This window comes from Oncorhynchus tshawytscha, unplaced genomic scaffold (assembly GCF_018296145.1).
Source record: "Oncorhynchus tshawytscha isolate Ot180627B unplaced genomic scaffold, Otsh_v2.0 Un_contig_11232_pilon_pilon, whole genome shotgun sequence".
In the NCBI taxonomy this organism is placed as follows: domain Eukaryota; kingdom Metazoa; phylum Chordata; class Actinopteri; order Salmoniformes; family Salmonidae; genus Oncorhynchus; species Oncorhynchus tshawytscha.
Window position 1 is genome coordinate 30,818 of NW_024608227.1, and position 19,121 is coordinate 49,938.

The following is a 19,121-nucleotide window of genomic DNA, read 5'->3' on the forward strand; positions in this document are numbered from 1 at the left end:
CACCAGTACAGTATTTCAATCATCTTATCCACTCATATTGCTGACAGCGATATAAATCAAATCAAATCAAATGTATTTATATAGCCCTTCGTACATCAGCTGATATCTCAAAGTGCTGTACAGAAACCCAGCCTAAAACCCCAAACAGCAAGCAATGCAGGTGTAGAAGCACATATAACTGCCTCAAACTTTAATTACACTTTAAAGTTAACCGCTTAGCAGCTGAACTGGCTTCAGTAAAACTGATATAAGATGAATAGTTAACGTCATTCCGTTACATTTACAATATGTTTAATAAGTTTACCTTTTGCATTCAAATGATTGTTTCAATGTTATTTGTGTCTAATATGGTGCAGCCAAATTAATCTTTAATAGGGTGAATCCTTACGGAACATTCAGATAGAAATGTATTGTGAAGAACAGATATGACTGTCTGTCAGATAGAACAAGGAATTATGTCAGCTCTATTTAATACATTTCTATCAGCAATGTTCAGAACATTTCACCTCACTGAATACACCCTGTTTGTTCAGGGTCCGTGTCCACCCAGCACATCAGTACAAGAAGCCCCATATCTGCTGGATACACTAGTTGAGCAGGGTGACCATCTGGAAGGATCCCATCAAGGCATTTTCATTTCTTGGACTGTGATCTCATCTTCACTGCAGCCAAGGTTTATTGTTTGGTATATCTGCCAACACAGCCTAATTCTGGCACCAATACCACTGTTATTAGACAATATATTTACTTGCCATGTTTGTGGGTGGATATAACATTCACACCATGCAGACATTCAAGTTATTTTAATGTGCAAAGATCTTGCATGATATATGACCTGTGTTTTTGTATTTGAGGGACATGTTTAGCTCCAAACTTGCTCTGGGCAGAAGTTACCCTCCGGGATAAAACTGACCTTAGATCAGTGTCAAAGGAATATGTACAGCTGTCATACCCAACTAGACAACTGTGCATTTTTCCCCAAAGACCTCAACTGACTTTACAGCCATGGTCTTCTCACAATGCAGTGAGCACTGTATTGAGATCTGGGCTGGGGTCAATCCAGGTCAATTCAGGAAGCAAACTAAAAGTATTTCTCATTTACAATCCTTGTGAACATTTTTCATTTCAGTTTACTTCCTGAAATAACTGAATTGTATTTCTTCCACTTCAGCACTAACATACTGGACTTGATTATGATCAGTATTAGGATGTTTTCTATAGAACTGACTGGTTTAGGATTTCTGCTGCCACCATGGCCCATTAGTCAGAATGCAATGAGGGGACGGAGATTAAAGTAGGAATCCAGGTTTAGGGTATTTATTACACAGTGGAACACAGAAGGAGGGTTTGGAACGGATGTTGATTAAGGTTTAGAGGTTGGAGTTGGGACTTGTAAGGGAAACATATATAACACTCTTTCCCTGGCCTTCAACTGCTCTCAAACGCTAGTAAAACCGACTGCATGCTTTTCAACCAATCGCTGCCCGCACCCGCCCGCCCGACCAACATCACTCTGGACGGTTCTGACTTAGAATATATGGACAACTACAAATACCTAGGTGTCTGGCTAGACTGTGAGCTCTCCTTCCAGACTCATATTAAACATCTCCAATCCAAAATTAAATCTAGAATCGGCTTCCTATTTCGCAAACAAAGCCTCCTTCACTCAAGCCACCAAACATACCCTCGTAAAACTGACTATCCTACCGATCCTCAACTTCGGCAATGTCATTTACAAAATAGCCTCCAATACTCTACTCCGCAAACTGGATGCAGTCTATCACAGTGCCATCCGTTTTGTCACCAAAGCCCCTTACACCACCCACCACTGCGACATGTATACTCTCGTCGGCTGGCCCTCGCTACATATTCGTCGCCACACCAACTGGTTCCAGGTCATCTATAAGTCTATGCTAGGTAAGCTCCGCCTTATCTCAGCTCACTGGTCACGATAACAACGCCCACCCGTAGCACTCGCTCCAGCAGGTATATCTCACTGGTCCTCCCCAAAGCCAACACCTCCTTTGGCCACCTTTCCTTCCAGTTCTCTGCTACCAATGACTGGAACAAACTGCAAAAATCACTGAAGCTGGAGACTCATATCTCCCTCACTAGCTTTAAGCACCAGCTGTCAGAGCAGCTCACAGATCACTGCACCTGTACATAGCCCATCTGTAAATAGCCCATCCAACTACCTCATCCCCACACTGTATTTATTTATTTATCTTGCTCCTTTGCACCCCAGTATCTCTACTTGCACATTCATATTCTGCACATCTACCATTCCAGTGTTTAATTGCTGTATTGTAATTACTTCCCCACCATGGCCTATTTATTGCCTTACCTCCCTTATCCAACCTCATTTGCACACACTGTATATAGACTTTTTTCTACTGTATTATTGACTGTATGTTTGTTTATTCCATGTGTAACTCTTTGTTGTTGTATGTGTCGAACTGCTTTTCTTTATCTTGGCCTGGTCTCACTACAATTTGCATACCACTCCAACAATTTCACCTCCCTCAACCGCAGGGCTCTCCACACACCACGTATTTATATCCCGGACTCTGACATTGCTTGTTCTGGTTTTTCTTTTTGTCCTTGGGATTATTTGTGTATTGGTATTGTACTGTTAGACATTTACTGCACTTCTGGAGCTAGAAATATAATCATTTACTGCACTGCTGGAGCTAGGAACACAAGCATTTACTGCACTGCTGAAACTAGAAACACAATAATTTACTGCACTGCTGGAGCTAGGAACACAATCATTTACTGCACTTCTGGAGCTAGAAATATAATCATTTACTGCACTGCTGGAGCTAGGAACAAAAGCATTTCGCTGCACTTGCTTAAGCATTTGCCAATTTGTGTACACAACAAATAAACTTAGATTTTCATTTGATTTGATTAAGAAGACAACAAAACCAAAACATACATTGTTTTCCATTGGAATTTGGTTGTGCTTTTTGATGCATAGTGATAACACTTTGGGAATTCAACAAAATTCTGGCTCTGTTTTAGATTGGGGGAAAAGAGGTTGAAATAGTTTTACGCGACACCGGTGTTACCGTCACTTGTGTTACACAATAGACCTTTACACGTACCTGCTTTAAAGTACATTATTGCTAATCAAAACATTTTCTTAATATTATCATTAACCTTTTCTGTCTTTGATTATACAGTGCCTTTACAGCCTTATTCTAAAATTGATTCAATTGTCTTCCATTTAATAATGATGGAGGCCACTGTGTTCTTGGGGACCTTAAATGCTGCAGACATATTTTGGTACCGTTTAGCAGATCTGTGCCTCGACACAATCCGAGACAGGATAAAATGAAATTCTTAAATGGAAGTGTTTTGGAACCACGAAGACTCTTCTTAGAGTTGGCAGAGGTCCTCTGTGGAGATGGGAGAACATTCCAATAGGACACCCATCTTTGCAGCACTCCACAAATCAGGCCTTTATGGTAGAGTGGCCAGACAGAAGCCAGTCCTCAGTAAAAGACACATGACAACCTGCTTGGAGTTTGCCAAAAGACACCTAAAGGACTCTTGGACCATGAGAAACAAGATTCTCATGCCTGATGAAACTAGGATTGAACTATTTGCCTGAATGCCAAGCATCATGTCTGGAGGAAACCTGGCACCATCCCTACGGTGAAGCATAGTGGTGGCAAAATACAGAGAGATCCTTGATGAAAACCTGCTCCAGAGCGCTCAGGACCTCAGACTGGGGCGAAGGTTCACATTCCAACAGGACAACGACCTTGAGCACACAGTCAAGACAACACAGGAGTGGCTTCAGGACAAGTCTCAATGTCCTTGAGTGGCCCAGCCAGAGCCCAGAAATGCATTATGCTTTAATTTATATTGTTTTCTAATGCTAAGTGATTAACTACTATCAATTTATAAAGAATCCCCTTGGTGATCCGCCGAAATCGGTCCCCCTCTTTGTTCGGGCGGCGTTCGGCGGTGACGTCACCGTCCTTCTAGCCATCGCCGACCCACTTTCATTTTCCATTTGTTTTGTCTTTGTCTTACACATCTCATTTCAATCCCCCAATTACTTGTTCATTATTTAACCCTCTGTTCCCCCATGTTTGTTTGTGAGTAATTGTTTGTTGTATTGCGGTCCGTATGTGTGGTCTTGTATTTCTACGACGTGTATTATGATATATTTGAGAAAATTGCTTTCATTACTCATATCTGCTGCCCTGTGCTTGACTCATCTCACCAACTACACACCGACGCTTTACAAAATTACTTACCACCGAATGGAGTCAGCAGGAGCAGACGCCCTCCCTGTGGCGGTAGAGGAGCGCGTCCAGCAGCACGCGACCATGTTGCAACGTCTGGGCATCGCCATGGATCGCGTGCTGCAGACGATGGATCGTTGAGAGAGAGGAGGAGGTCGTCCAGCGCCCCCACAAGCCCCACTAAAGCAGGTCCCACTGTCCACCCCTCCTTCACCTGGTCCCAGCAGGATTCGGCTCGCGCTCCCGAGGGAGTATGATGGGACTGCTGCCGGATGCCAGGGGTTCCTACTCCAGCTGGAGCTCTATTTCTGCGAAGTGTATTATGATATATTTGAGTAAAATTGTCCTGCGCCTGACTCATCTCACCAGCTACACACAGACGCTTTACATTTCGCTAAAATGCGGCTGGCTATCTTTCATTTGGACAGTTAAACATCCCAGAAAACATACATTTTAGTCCCAAAACCAATCTTGAAATATTTTTTTTATATATTAGATGTTCGGTAGTGACACTTCTTAAAAATAGATGAAGATTTACCAACTTGCTCACAAATGTTCTCCAAAATGTTGTCAGACAGACTACACATGATGTGGCCATGCTGGAGAGGGGTCCAATCCCATCACCTTTTGATATTTGTGGGGGGGTGGCTTAAGGCACATTCATTCGACAGTCTTTTAATGTTTGTTTCAGTAGTGACATCAATAGGGGACAGCATTTTAAAAAATATATATGTTACTAAATAAACAAAACTATTAATAAGATTAGTGTCTTTCAATGTAATATTATAACATTCCTGTGGGAGTGGCATGACCCTTCACAACAGATTGATTCAGCTGGAGCCGCTGTGTTTGTGCTGGGGTGGAACAAGAGCCTGCACACCATGTGGATGGGCTGTCCAGAGCAGGAGTTGAAGGCCCCTGATATACTGTTATTAAATGCCAGATGTCATTAAGCAGTTGAGGAAACTGTCATTATAAAACTGTTATTGTACATATTTGAAGTATTTTATCAGGGCCCTGGATAGTTGGATAGTAACTCCTGATCCAATACATGTTAAGGGTGCTTTAAATGACCGTCTGTGCTCGCAAAGTAGTTTTATCACCACAGACAGGAGTTTGACCTGAGACACCCCAGAGCCTTGGCTCACGTCAGAATTATTTTCATGATTCAATCCATTCAAATGTCACAGCCAGTAAAAATCTAAATCTGGATATGAAAGGTCAGATACTTGTGCCATGGATCCACAAAACCACCAATCTTGGCTCGGTTAATTGAGATCTTATTTTCCAGGTCACATATCTCACTATAAATCTATTACAGTGTCAGCAATGTGAGGACCTTCTGGTCGACTAATAAGGTCAAAATAATGTGCTGGCCTGTATCAGATCTCTCTGTGGTCCACAGTATAGGTATGTGGTCTTCACCTTTCAGCATGCAGTGTGAAGTCAATGGAGGACTAAATGTAATATTAATCTAATACATTTACAAGGAGAAACACTTGGATCAAATGGAGAGCTATTGTGTTTTACAGATCTTTAGACAAACAACTCATAAATGATTACCCCTGCCAGTGACCTTCTCCAACCGTGGCCATGTTCCAAAACTGGGTGTCAGAAATACATGCAGCCTAAAGTAGTTTAGGATTGCTTTATGACCCTCCATCATAGAGATGGTATCAAACCTCATCTGCTGAACTGATCTTGAAACTCCAATTTGATCCCATGCAGTCGATGGTGACGTTACAAGAAGAGTGCCAAAGCAACACGTTATTTACAATCCCAATATGGCCATGTTCAAAAATGGGTGTGTCAGAAATACATCCAGCTTCCACAACAATATATCTCAGGTAATTTGGCATTGCTTTATTGACAGATATATTGCCATTTGAGCTGTGCACCAGAGGATATGACCATATACAAAACAGACTTATACCTGATATGGCTATTAAATAGACTAGTCAAATACTGGGAATCCCACAACCTCCCTTCAGCTGCATCTGTTGGAACACAACCGTCTCTGGGGGAGTAGGGGACTCATCCTAGCCAAGGCTTTCAGAAGAGTCAGGTCAAGTGACAGCCCAATCCACTAGATGACCCCACCAATGATCAATGTTTAGAACAGGGTCGTTAAAACCTGTTGTGGGGGCCCCCCGAGTGGCGCAGCGCTCTACAGCACCGCATCTCAGTGCTAGAGGCGTCACTACAGACCCTGGTTCGATTCCAGGCTGTATCACAACCGGACATGATTGGGAGACTCATAGGGTTTAGTCGGGGTAGGCCGTCATTGTAAATAAGAATTTGTTTCTAACTGACTTGCCTGTTATAATTATTTCTCAATTATGCTTTAAGATACAAATGTCAAATATATGTCAACAATCCTTCCTCCAAAGGACCCTTCAATGATTTGAAAACTCCCAAATCTGTATTTTGTTGTTGTAGTTTGGTGCGGAATCACCCCAATAACTTTCTAATAGCTATAATAATGTGGCACACAGACTGACTTTTTAGATAACCTTCCTTTCTCCAGTACTTAATGTTTCCTCTTTCAGAACCTGTTCATAATCCACTTCCCTCTTCCTACTTACTTGTTGAACACTACGTCTGTTTAAATTCACAACATTGAAGTGACATCAGTGTGGAACCAATGTGTCTGATCAACTTGCCCTCACACTCCAAGGCCTTGGGGCAGGACCTTTCTCTTTAGGTCATATAGGATCATGATTCCATAGTCTCTTATTGGTTGCATTGCATCAATGAATGGTTAAGTGCCACGTCATATTGCAATAACATATGATGTAGTTAACTGGTCTGTTAATGAACATCAAACCAGGCGTTCTGAGAACTTGCATGCATCTTCAATGTAGTCAGCATGAAGGGTGGCCATTGTGTTTCAGAACCACAGATTTCACAAAACCTGCAACTAAAGTAATCTGACAGAGTAGGTAACTGCTCACTGCTCCATGACTGCCTTCTGACACCATGTATCTAGTCTGTGTTGGCTGACTGTTGGGCCTTCATTCCAACCTCTCCCGCCACTGTGGATTCTATTTATAGCCTTCTCATAAAACTGTGAAGCCTCCGTTATGTGTTTGGTAGGCCAATGCTGAAAAAGCTATCTAGCATCTAACTCATTGCAATTTGAACCCTCTGGTAAATGTGGATAAGTGTAACATTACCGAACACATGAAATGCTTTTTTCCTAAACGGGTATGGACTTATTGCTTGTCTAATAATATATTATTGAATTATTTCAAGCACGCCTACGCAACAACCAAGCCACCCTCTGTGAAAAACTATTGGTGTTGCCACTGCGACTCACGCTATCTACTCCTTTCAATACACTAATGGTAACGTATTAAAAATATGATCTTACCAAATGTAAAATTCCACCACCTTGTAACCATCATCACTAAGGTATTGTAGTCTACTGGTGTGAAAACCTGACTGTAGGGTGTTAGCAAAGATACTTCACAAAGATAGCAAAGATACGTGGTTTCCCCTATCTGTGGTGAATGGTGTAGTCATCACTGATTAATTAAGTTAATAAACACTGAGTAATCTTAAGCATATCAACAAATATACAGTACCAGTCAAAAGTTTGGACACACCTACTCATTGAACTGTTTCATGTTATTTTTTACTATTTTCTACATTGTAGAATAATAGTGAAGACGTTAAAACTATGAAGGCCATCATTGAAAATAAGAATTTGGTCTTAACTGACTTGCCTAGTCAAATAAAGGTAAAAAAAAAAATGTCAGGGAAAGCCCTCACTACATGCTGACTCACAGACAGTCAGGGTGGTTATTATTTGTTAAGGCGGTGCTTTAGGCTCCTCCGAATCCGCTCCAGGATCTCTTTCAGGCACCTCCAGTGGCAGGCAAAAAAGGCCTTCTTCTAACCTTGGTATTTAGTGCCCTCTATTGGAGAATAGAGTTGTTTGGAGATTTGCACTAAATTGCATACTAATAGATACCATAGACTTCTAGTCATTGCACTAACGCTAGTTAGCCTTGGCTAACTAGAGTTTATACTAAATGCAGAGACATAAATGGTATCCATGAGTCATCTTACTCTGGGGAAGTAGATAAAAGGCTTCATTGCCAAAATCCTGAAGTTTGCCTTTAATTCAGGGTAAGGGTAGGGGTCAAGGTCAGGGTTAAGGTTTAGGGTAGGGAAGTCCCAAGGATCCCGGATAGCACTGACCTAAATAAGGACAATGAGTTATGTCATGTTCATTAGGGCATGCAATATATATTGTAATGGACTGGCTAGATTGTTAAAGGAGCAATTGTCCAGACAGTTGATTAAGTATACGAATTCACGGTTTATTAACCCAACTCCTCACAGGCTACTGTTTGGTCATAGCCCACGCCAAATAAATGAAAGATACTCATATAAACTTGCCAGAGAATTGCCAGAGAGGGGAATTGCCAGAGAGGGGCATTGTGGGCGTCCCTGGTGTTTGGGGAGAAGAGAACCCTCTGTATGGGGCTTCAGATCCCAGTGGAGTGCCACCTCTCTCCCCATAGGAGAAAGCTGCAGCCGATAAACAACCTCCCCTACCCTCTCCAGGATGCTGCAGGGCCCCACCCAGTGGCTATCCAACTTGGGGCTTCTGTCTTTCTTTCTCATGGGTCTGTAGACCCAGACCAGCTCCCCAGCCACAAAGTGCCTTCCCCGGGTGTGCACGTCATAGTCCTCACAACTGCATTCACCAGCTGCTCTCCTGCAAAGGTGTGGGCCTTCTCCAGGCAGTCCTGGAAATCTCCGGGCATACTCCGGCCCCGGGGCTGACCAAACGCCATCTCCGCAGGGGTGCGGATCTCTCTCCAGCATGAGTAGGCGTGCAGGAGGTGGAGTCTTGGACAGCGGAGCGGCATGCCATGAGGACCATAGGCAGGTGCTTGTCCCAGTCATGCTGGTGTTTGGCAGAGACAATGGCCAGCTGCTGTCCAAGCATTTTTGTTGAAGAGCTCCACAAGGCCATCACGTTGAGGATGGAGAGGAGTAGTGCGGGTCTTGTGCATACCCAGCCTTTCACACATGGTGGCGAACACACGGGACTCAAAGTTTCTGCCTTGGTTGCTGTGGATGGACTCCGCAGCTCCAAACCTGCTGAACATCCCCGCTGTCAGGGCATCGGCGATGGTCTCTGCCTCCTGGTCAGGCAGAGCATAGGCCTCGTGCCATTTTGTGTAATAGTCCATGACCATGAGCACCCAGCGGTTTCCACTGTCTGTGGTGAGGAACGGCCCAACTACATGCACTCCCACCTTCTCCATGGGAGCCCCAACTGGGAACTGTTGGAGCTGAGCATGAGTGCGGCCTGGGGGGCTCTTTCTCGCTGTGGCAAAAGTCCTCCAACATCCCTCTTGTTCTGCCCCCAGTAAAAGCCCTGATGGAGGCGGCGCAGTGTTTACGTGACCCCAAAGTGTCCAGTCCCCACCCCCCCATGAGTGCTCTGAAGCACAGCCTCCCGCAGTGCTATTGGGACCACCACCTACCACCTCTCCTCTCTCGTAGCTGACTCCTTCCAAGCCCGCTGTAGCACGCCATCAGCCAGCCGCAGACTCTCAAACTTTGACCACAACCCTTTGGTCGCGAGTAGGAGCGCTGCCACCTCGTCCCATCGTGGCATCAGCTGCGACTCTACCCACTGTAGCACCGGCTGTAGGTCTGTGTCCCGTCCCTGCTGCTGCCCCCATTCAGCCATGTCGACAGTCTGCAGCTCACAGCAGATAAGCCCGCTCGCCTGACACACTGAGGCACAGACGCCTTCCTCTGCACACAGCTCTCTCTCACGGCCCTCTCTCCCCTCACAGTGGCGGCACAGTACAAGGCCGACGGAACATGGCGTCGGCATTGGAGTGGCATGCCCCTGCCCTGTGCACCACTGTGAAGTCATATGGCTGAAGCTCTTCCAACCAGTGTTCCACCTGCCCCTCTAGCTCTCTGAAAGACATGACCCACTGGAGAGCAGAGCGGTCAGTCCTTACAGTAAAGGGTAGGCCACCCAGGTAGTACTTGAAGTGTTTGATGGAAGCCACAACAGCGAGGAGCTCCCGCCAGGTGACACAGTAGCGGCGCTCATGTTTGTTGAATGTTTTGCTGAAGTATGCCACCACTCTCTCCCCCTCTGGTCCCACCTGGGCCAGCACCCCACCCATGCCTACATTGCTCGCGTCTGTGTCCAGGATAAAGGACAAGGTGAGGTCAGGGGGAGCAAGCACAGCAGCCTCAATCAGAGCACGTTTGAGGGTGTTGAAGGCCTCCTTGCACTCCACTGTCCAAGTAAAGTCCTTGTCCTTCGGCAGCAGGCGGTTCAGGGGAGCGACGTTTGAGAAGCCCCGTACAAACCTGCAGTACGAGGCCAGGCCCAGGAAGCTCTAAAGCTTATGCTGGTCGGTGGGGGTGGGCCAGTCTTAGATAGCCCACACCTTGTCCTCCATGGTGCTGAAACCCGCCCCCCCCTTCCCCACACATTGGCCCAAGAAGGACACCTCTCTCCTCATGAAGTGGCACTTCTCGGGGTGGAGCTTCAGGCCTGTGGCAGCCACCCTCTCCAGCACATGCCGTAGTGCCCCCAGGGCTGACTGGAAGGAGCTGCCATGGGCCAGGATGTCGTCAAGGTATGCCAGATACTGATGTCGGGGATGCTATCCAGAACCCTGTCCATCAAATGCTCAAAAGTGGCTGGAGCGTTGCACAGGCCAAAGCACAGGACCTTGAACTGCCAGTGTCCTCTGTTAGTGGAGAACACTGTTTTGGCCCTGGCCTCTGGGGAGAGGGGCACCTATCAGTAGCCACTGCAGAGGTCTAGTGAGGAGAAACAGGAGGACCCCCTAAGCAGGTCCAGCAACTCATTAATACATGGTAGTCCTTCCTGGTTACCTCATTCAGCTGCCTATAGTCTGCACAGAACCTCAGCTTGCCCCCCTTCTGACGACTGCCGCCGCCCAGGGGCTGTCTGAGGGCTCGATAAAGCCTTGTCTGCCGCCGCCCAGGGGCTGTTTGAGGGCTCAATAAAGCCTTGTCTGCCGCCGCCCAGGGGCTGTCTGAGGGCTCGATAAAGCCTTGTCTGCCGCCTCCTGGCGTGCCAGCGGGATACGGTGGGGACGCAGCTTGATGGGCCGAGCATCACCTGTGTTGATCTCATGCTGCACCAGATGAGTCTGACCCACCTCTTCCTTCCTCAGCGCAAAGCTGTCTCTGAATTCAAACAGCAACTGCCACAACCGTTCCTGCTGCTCGGGGTCAAGACCAACACAGTTCCTCCCCCATAACTCCCTCACTGCGGACAGTGTCCTCTCCTCTCCCATCTGGGGTAGCTAGGCTGGGGGGTTGCGGCCCTTGCTCAAGGAGGGATGTGTCGTGGAGGTAGCTGGGGGAATGAACACACAGATGTGTGTGGGGGGTCTCTGCTGCTTTAACTGTTGGAGTAAAGGAGTAAAGTTGTTTTTTTGAGTGAATGTGACATAAGGTCGAGGCCATGATGACTGCAGCCCCTCCCTGGAAGCTCAGTGTGCCCCCATGTAGGTCTAACTGGCAGCCTGTGCTCCTAAGAAAGTCCAACCCCAGCATACAAGGGTCCTGCACAGTTGCCACACACACAGGATGACGCACAGTCCTGCCCCCTACTGTCAAAGTCGTTAGTACCTTCCCTTTCATGGGTGCCAGCTTACCTTTGACTGTGCAGAGTTGCACAGTTGTGGGCTCAAATTGAGTCCAACCTGACACAATATCCAGTCTCGCCAGGGTTATGGTGGACCCAGTGTCCACCAAGGCACCCCCTCCACAGTGACAGGGACATGACAAAAGTACAAAAGTCCCCAACACAGGTCTGGCCCACCACAACAACAGGCTCCATCCGCTTGCCCTCATCTGTTTCTGGGGGACGTGGAGTCTTGCTCCCCCATCCGTGTTGGTGGGCTCCTCCTGAAGATGGTGGTGGTTGGGAAAGAGAGCCAGGGGTCCGCAGTGCCCCATCTATGCGGACCCCGAGCCGTTTCCCTGAGCTCTGGGGGTCATGGGGCAATCCCGGCGCAGATGGCCGGGCAGGCCACAACCTCAGCTGACCCTGGGACCAGGGCATGTGTTTTGTGCTGCCTGTAGTGACACAGCACAACTGAGTTCTGTCATTTCAGCCACCCATGCAGGCTTTTTCGGCTCTGGGCTGCTCTGCCCCCCAGCCTGCACAGTGGATCTGTCTCCCTGCACCTGGACATGTACTGGCTTAAGCAGGGGGACACGTCTGGCACTGCAGGATTTGAGTCCCTGGCGGCGTAGTGTGTTACTGATGGTAGGCTTTGTTACTTTGGTCCCAGCTCTCTGCAGGTCATTCACTAGGTCCCCCCGTGTGGTTCTGGGATTTTTGCTCACCGTTCTTGTGATCATTTTGACCCCACGGGGTGAGATCTTGCGTGGAGCCCCAGATCGAGGGAGATTATCAGTGGTCTTGTATGTCTTCCATTTCCTAATAATTGCTCCCACAGTTGATTTCTTCAAACCAAGCTGCTTACCTATTGCAGATTCAGTCTTCCCAGCCTGGTGCAGGTCTACAATTTTGTTTCTGGTGTCCTGGGACTCCCAATCACGGCCAGATGTGATACAGCCTGGATTCGAACCAGGGACTGTAGTGACGCCTCTTGTACTGAGATGTAGTGCATTAGACCACTGCATCACTCGGAAGACCAAAAAGGACCTACCCTTCCCACTTGGGGGCGGCCCGTCAGGAAGTCCAGGAAGTCCACGATCCAGTGAGGGAGGTGTTTAGTCCCAGGGTCCTTAGCTTAGTGATGAGCTTTGAGGGCACTACGGTGTTGAACGCTGAGCTGTAGTTAATGAATAACATTCTCACGTAGGAGTTCCTTTTGTCCAGATGGGAAAGGGCAGTGTGGAGTGCAATAGAGATTGCATCATCTGTGGATCTGTTGGGGCGGTATGCAAATTCGAGTGGGTCTAGGGTTTCTGGGATAATGGTGTTGATGTGAGCCATGACCAGCCTTTTAAAGCACTTCATGGCTACAGACGTGAGTGCTACGGGTCGGTAGTCATTTAGCCAGGATACCTTGGTGTTATTGGGCACAAGGGGCTATGGTGTTTTGCTTGAAACATGTTGGTATTACAGACTCGGTCAGGGACAGGTTTGAAAATGTCAGTGAAGACACTTGCCAGTTGGTCAGCGCATGTTCGGAGTACACAGTCGGAGAGCGTGATCAAAGCTGGTATTGTAATGTAAAATGTCCATGGTCATTTAAAAAGTTAATACAAGGACTTTTTGCTCTCGTTGACTTGTTTGACTTAACAAATGTTGATTAAGTAAAGTATCTTCTCACTGACTTGTCTGTCAAGATGTCAGCCATATGTTGTCAGACATTACATCATAAAATCTTTACTTTATCAACATACCACTGGCTTTGAGTAAAGCGAATGACTCGACACTATAGGTACTACAGGGACTGAAATGACTGCAACACTTAACAAAGAGCTTCAGTTAGATCCAGAATGGGTGGCAAGGAATATGTTCATTTTAAATATTGAAAAAACTAAAAGCATTATATTAGGGGAAAAAATCATTCACTAAACCCTGAACCTCAACTAAATCTTGTAATAAATCATGTGGAAATTGAGGATGGATTGTATGCTGTCATGGTCAAAACATATTGATACAATAGTAGCTAAGCTGGGGAGGTCTGTCCATTCTAAAGCGCTGCTCTTGTCGCACCTGGACTACTGTTCATTCATGTGGTCAGGTGCCACAAAATAAACATATCCAGGTGTTAGAATGGCCAAGTCAAAGTCCAGACCTGAATCCAATCGAGAATCTGTGGAAAGAACTGAAAACTGCTGTTCACAAATGCTCTCCATCCAACCTCACTGAGCTCGAGCTGTTTTGCAAGGAGGAATGGGAAAAAATGTCAGTCTCTCGATATGCAAAACTGATAGAGACATACCCCAAGCGACTTACAGCTGTAATCGCAGCAAAAGGTGGCGCTACAAAGTATTAACTTAAGGGGGCTGAATAATTTTGCACGCCCAATCTTTCAGTTTTTGATTTGTTAAAAAAGTTTGAAATATCCAATAAATGTCGTTCCACTTCATGATTGTGTCCCACTTGTTGTTGATTCTTCACAAAAAAATACAGTTTTATATCTTTATGTTTGAAGCCTGAAATGTGGCAAAAGGTCGCAAAGTTCAAGGGGGCCGAATACTTTCGCAAGGCACTGTATTTATCTACAGTATGATCTAATGAATTCTGGAGGGGCTTTTATTTGTCTCACATTTCAGTTGGCTAAAACGGTCCAGTAGGATTGTTATGACTTAACAACATACCAGTATTTCAATCATCTTATCCACTTATATTGCTGACAGCGATATAGCTGCCTCAAACATTTATTACACTCTGAAGTTAATCGCTTCACAGCTGAGTTGGCTTCAATAAAACTGATATAAAATGATTAGTTACAATACAGTAACAAATTCCTTTGCATCAGGGGAGGCTGCTGAGGGGAGGAAGGCTCATAATAATGGCTGGAACGGAGCAAATGGAATGGCATCAAATACATGGAAATCATGTTGTCTCTATTCAATACATTTCTATCAGCAATGTTCAGAACATTTCACCTCACTGAATACACCCTGTTTGTTCAGGGTCCGTGTCCACCCAGCACATCAGTACAAGAAGCCCCATATCTGCTGGATACACTAGTTGAGCAGGGTGACCATCTGGAGGGACCCCATCAAGACCTTTTCATTTCTTGGACTGTGGTCTCGTCTTCACTGCAGCCAAGATTTATTGTTTGGTATATCTGCCAACACAGCCTAATTCTGGCACCAATACCACTGTTATTAGACAATATATTTACTTGCCATGTTTGTGGGTGGAGGGAACATTAGCACCATGCAGACATTCAAGTCATTTTAATGTGCAAAGATCTTGCATGATATATGACCTGTGTTTTTGTATTTGAGGGACATGTTTAGCTCCAAACTTGCTCTGGGCAGAAGTTACCCTCCGGGATAAAACTGACCTTAGATCAGTGTCAGAGGAATATGTACAGCTGTCATACCCAACTAGACAACTGTGCATTTTTCCACAAAGACCTCAACTGACTTTACAGCCATGGTCTTCTCACAATGCAGTGAGCACTGTATTGAGATCTGGGCTGGGGTCAATCCAGGTCAATTCAGGAAGCAAACTAAAAGTATTTCTCTTTTAAAGCCTTGTGAACATTTTTTATTTCAGTTTACGTACTTCTTGAATTAACTGAATTGTATTTCTTCCACTTCAGCACAAACATACTGGACTTGATTATGATCAGTATTAGGATGTTTTCTATAGAACTGACTGGTTTAGGATTTCTGCTGCCACCATGGCCCATTAGTCAGAATGAATACCTCTGTAACCCTATAAAATGGAATCGGCCATTTCAAATCGAATCAAATTCTATTGGTCACATACACATGTTTAGCAGATGTTATTGCGGGTGTAGTGAAATGCTTGCGTTTCTTGCTCCAACAGTGCAGTAATATCTAACAATTTCACAAGAATACACATAAATCTAAAGTAAAGGAATGGAATTAAGAATATACAAATATTTGGACGAGCAATGTCAGAGTGGCATAGACTAAAATACAGTAGAATAGAATAGAATACAGTAGAATAGAATACAGTAGAATAGAATAGAATACAGTAGAATAGAACAGAATACAGTAAATACATATGAGATGAGTAATGCATAGACTAAGATACAGTAGAATAGAACAGAATACAGTAGAATAGGATAGAATAAAGTATATACATATGAGATGAGTAATGCATAGACTAAGATACAGTAGAATAGAACAGAATACAGTAGAATAGGATAGAATAAAGTATATACATATGAGATGAGTAATGCATAGACTAAGATACAGTACAATAGAACAGAATACAGTAGAATAGGATAGAATAAAGTATATACATATGTGATGAGTAATGCATAGACTAAGATACAGTAGAATAGAACAGAATACAGTAGAATAGGATAGAATAAAGTATATACATATGAGATGAGTAATGCATAGACTAAGATACAGTAGAATAGAACAGAATACAGTAGAATAGGATAGAATAAAGTATATACATATGAGATGAGTAATGCATAGACTAAGATACAGTACAATAGAACAGAATACAGTAGAATAGGATAGAATAAAGTATATACATATGTGATGAGTAATGCATAGACTAAGATACAGTAGAATAGAACAGAATACAGTAGAATAGGATAGAATAAAGTATATACATATGAGATGAGTAATGCAAAATATGTAAACATTATTAAAGTGACTAGTGTTCCATTATTAAAGTGGCCAGTGATTTCAAGTCTATGTATTTCGGGCAGCAGCCTGTGGCTGCGGGCGGTGCAGTTGCCATACCAGGTGCTAATACAGCCTGACAGGATGCTCTCAATTGTGCATCTGTAAAAGTTTGTGAGGGTTTTATGTGCCACGCCAAATTCTTCAGCCTACTGAGGTTGAAGAGGCGCTGTTGCGTCTTCTTCACCACACTGTTTGTGTGGGTGGACCATTTCAGAATTCTTACATAGGTATTCCTCTTGTCCAGATGGGATAGGGCAGTGTGAAGGCGATGGCATCATCTGTGGATCTATTGGGGCGGTAAGCAAATTGAAGTGGGTCTAGCGTGTCAGGTAAGGTAGAGGTGATATGATCCTTGACTAGTCTCTCAAAGCACTTCATGATGACAGAAGTGAGTGCTTAGTTCAGTTACCTTTGCTTTCTTGGGTACAGGAACAATTGTGCACATGTTAAAGGATGTGATAGCCGACAAGGATAGGGAGAGATTGAACATGTCTGTAAACACTCCAGCCAGCTGGCCTGCACATGCTCTGAGGACGCGTCTATGGATGCCTTCTGGGCCGGCAGCCTTGAGGGTTAACACGCTTAAATGTCTTACTCACGTTGGCCACGGAGAAGGAGAGCCCACAGTCCTTGGTAGCTGGCCGGTGGCACTGTGTTATCCTCACGTGGCTGGTTTTCCCTTTGTAGTCCGTGATTGTCTATGGACCTCACCACATACGTCTTGTTTCTGAACCATTGAATTGCGACTCCACTTTGTCTCTGTACTGACGTTTTGCCTGTTTGATTGCATTGAGGAGGGAATAACTACATTGTTTGTATTCGGCCATATTCCCAGTCACCTTACCATGGTTAAATGTGATGGTTCGCCAAAAGGCACCTAAAGACTCTCAGACCATGAGAAACAAGATTCTCTGGTCTGATGAAACCAAGATTGAACTCTTTGGCCTGAATGTCAAGAGTCACGTCTGGATGAAGCCTGGCACCATCCCTACGGTGAAGCATGGTGGTGGCACCATCATGCTGTGGGGATGTTTTTCAGCAGCAGGGACTGGGAGACTAGTCTGGATCGAGGAAAAGATGAACGGAGCAAAGTACAGAGAGATGAAAACCTGCTCTAGAGTTCTCAGGATGTCAGACTGGAGCAAAGATTCACCTTCCAACAGGACAACGGCCCTAAGCACACAGCTAAGACAATGCAGGAGTTGCTTCGGGACAAGTCTCTGAATGCCCTTGAGAGGCCCAGCAAGAGCCCGGACTTGAACCCGATCAAACATCTCTGGAGAGACCTGAAAATAGCTGTGCAGCGACGCTCCCCATCCAATCTGACAGAGCTTGTGAGGATCTCTGGAGAAGAATGGGAGAAACTCCCCAAATACAGGTGTGCTAAGCTTGTAGAATCATACCCAAGAAGACTCGAGGCTGTAATCGCTGCCAAAAGTGCTTCAACAAAGTACTGAGTAAACGGTCTGAATACTTACATAAATGTGATATTTCAGTTTGTAATATTGTGTACATCTGTTTTTTTGCTTTGTCATTTTGGGGTATTGTGTGTAGATTGATGAAGGGAAAAAACTATTTAATACATTTTAGAATACGGCTGTAATGTTCAAAATGTGGAAACAGGTAGTACTTTCTGAAGGCAATGTGGGTTACATCATTGACAACAAGGCAGTGGAGGCATAAAACATTTGTAAAAAAAAATATCAAAATACATTAAGTTGTCATTTATGTGTTTAACTACTATCATTTTGTTTTAAAAAATCCCCTTGGCTAACATATGGCTGGTTATCTTTTATTTGGACAGATGAACATCCCAGAAATTTTTAGTCCCAAAACCATACTTTACATATTTTTTTCATATATTAGATGTTCGGTAGTGACACTACTGAAAAATACATGAAGATTTACCAACTTGCTCACAAATGTTCTCCAAAATGTTGGCAGACACACTACTCACTATGTGGCCATGATGGAGTTTGTTTCAGATGTCATTAAGCAGTTGAGGAAACTGTCATTATAAAACTGATTATACCTTGTTTACATATTTTAACAGGGTATTGGAAGGATTGGATAGTAAACTCTTGATCCAATACATTTTAAGGGTGCTTGAAACGACTCACAAAGTAGTTTTATCACCACAGACAGGAGTTTGACCTGAGACACCCCAGAGCCTTGGCTCACGTCAGAATTATTTTCATGATTCAATCCATTCAAATGTCACAGCCAGTAAAAATCTAAATCTGGAAATGAAATGTCACATGCTGTGCCATGTATCCACAAAACCACCAAGCTTGGCTCGGATAATTCAGATCTTATTTCCTAGGGTCACATATCTCACTGTAAATTTATTATGGTGTCAGCAATGTGAGGACCTCATGGTCGACTAATAAGGTCAAAATAATGTGCTGGCCTGTATCAGATCTCTCAGTATAGGTATGTGGTCTTCACTTTTCAGCTTACGGTGTGAAGTTAATGGAGGGATAAATGTAATATTAA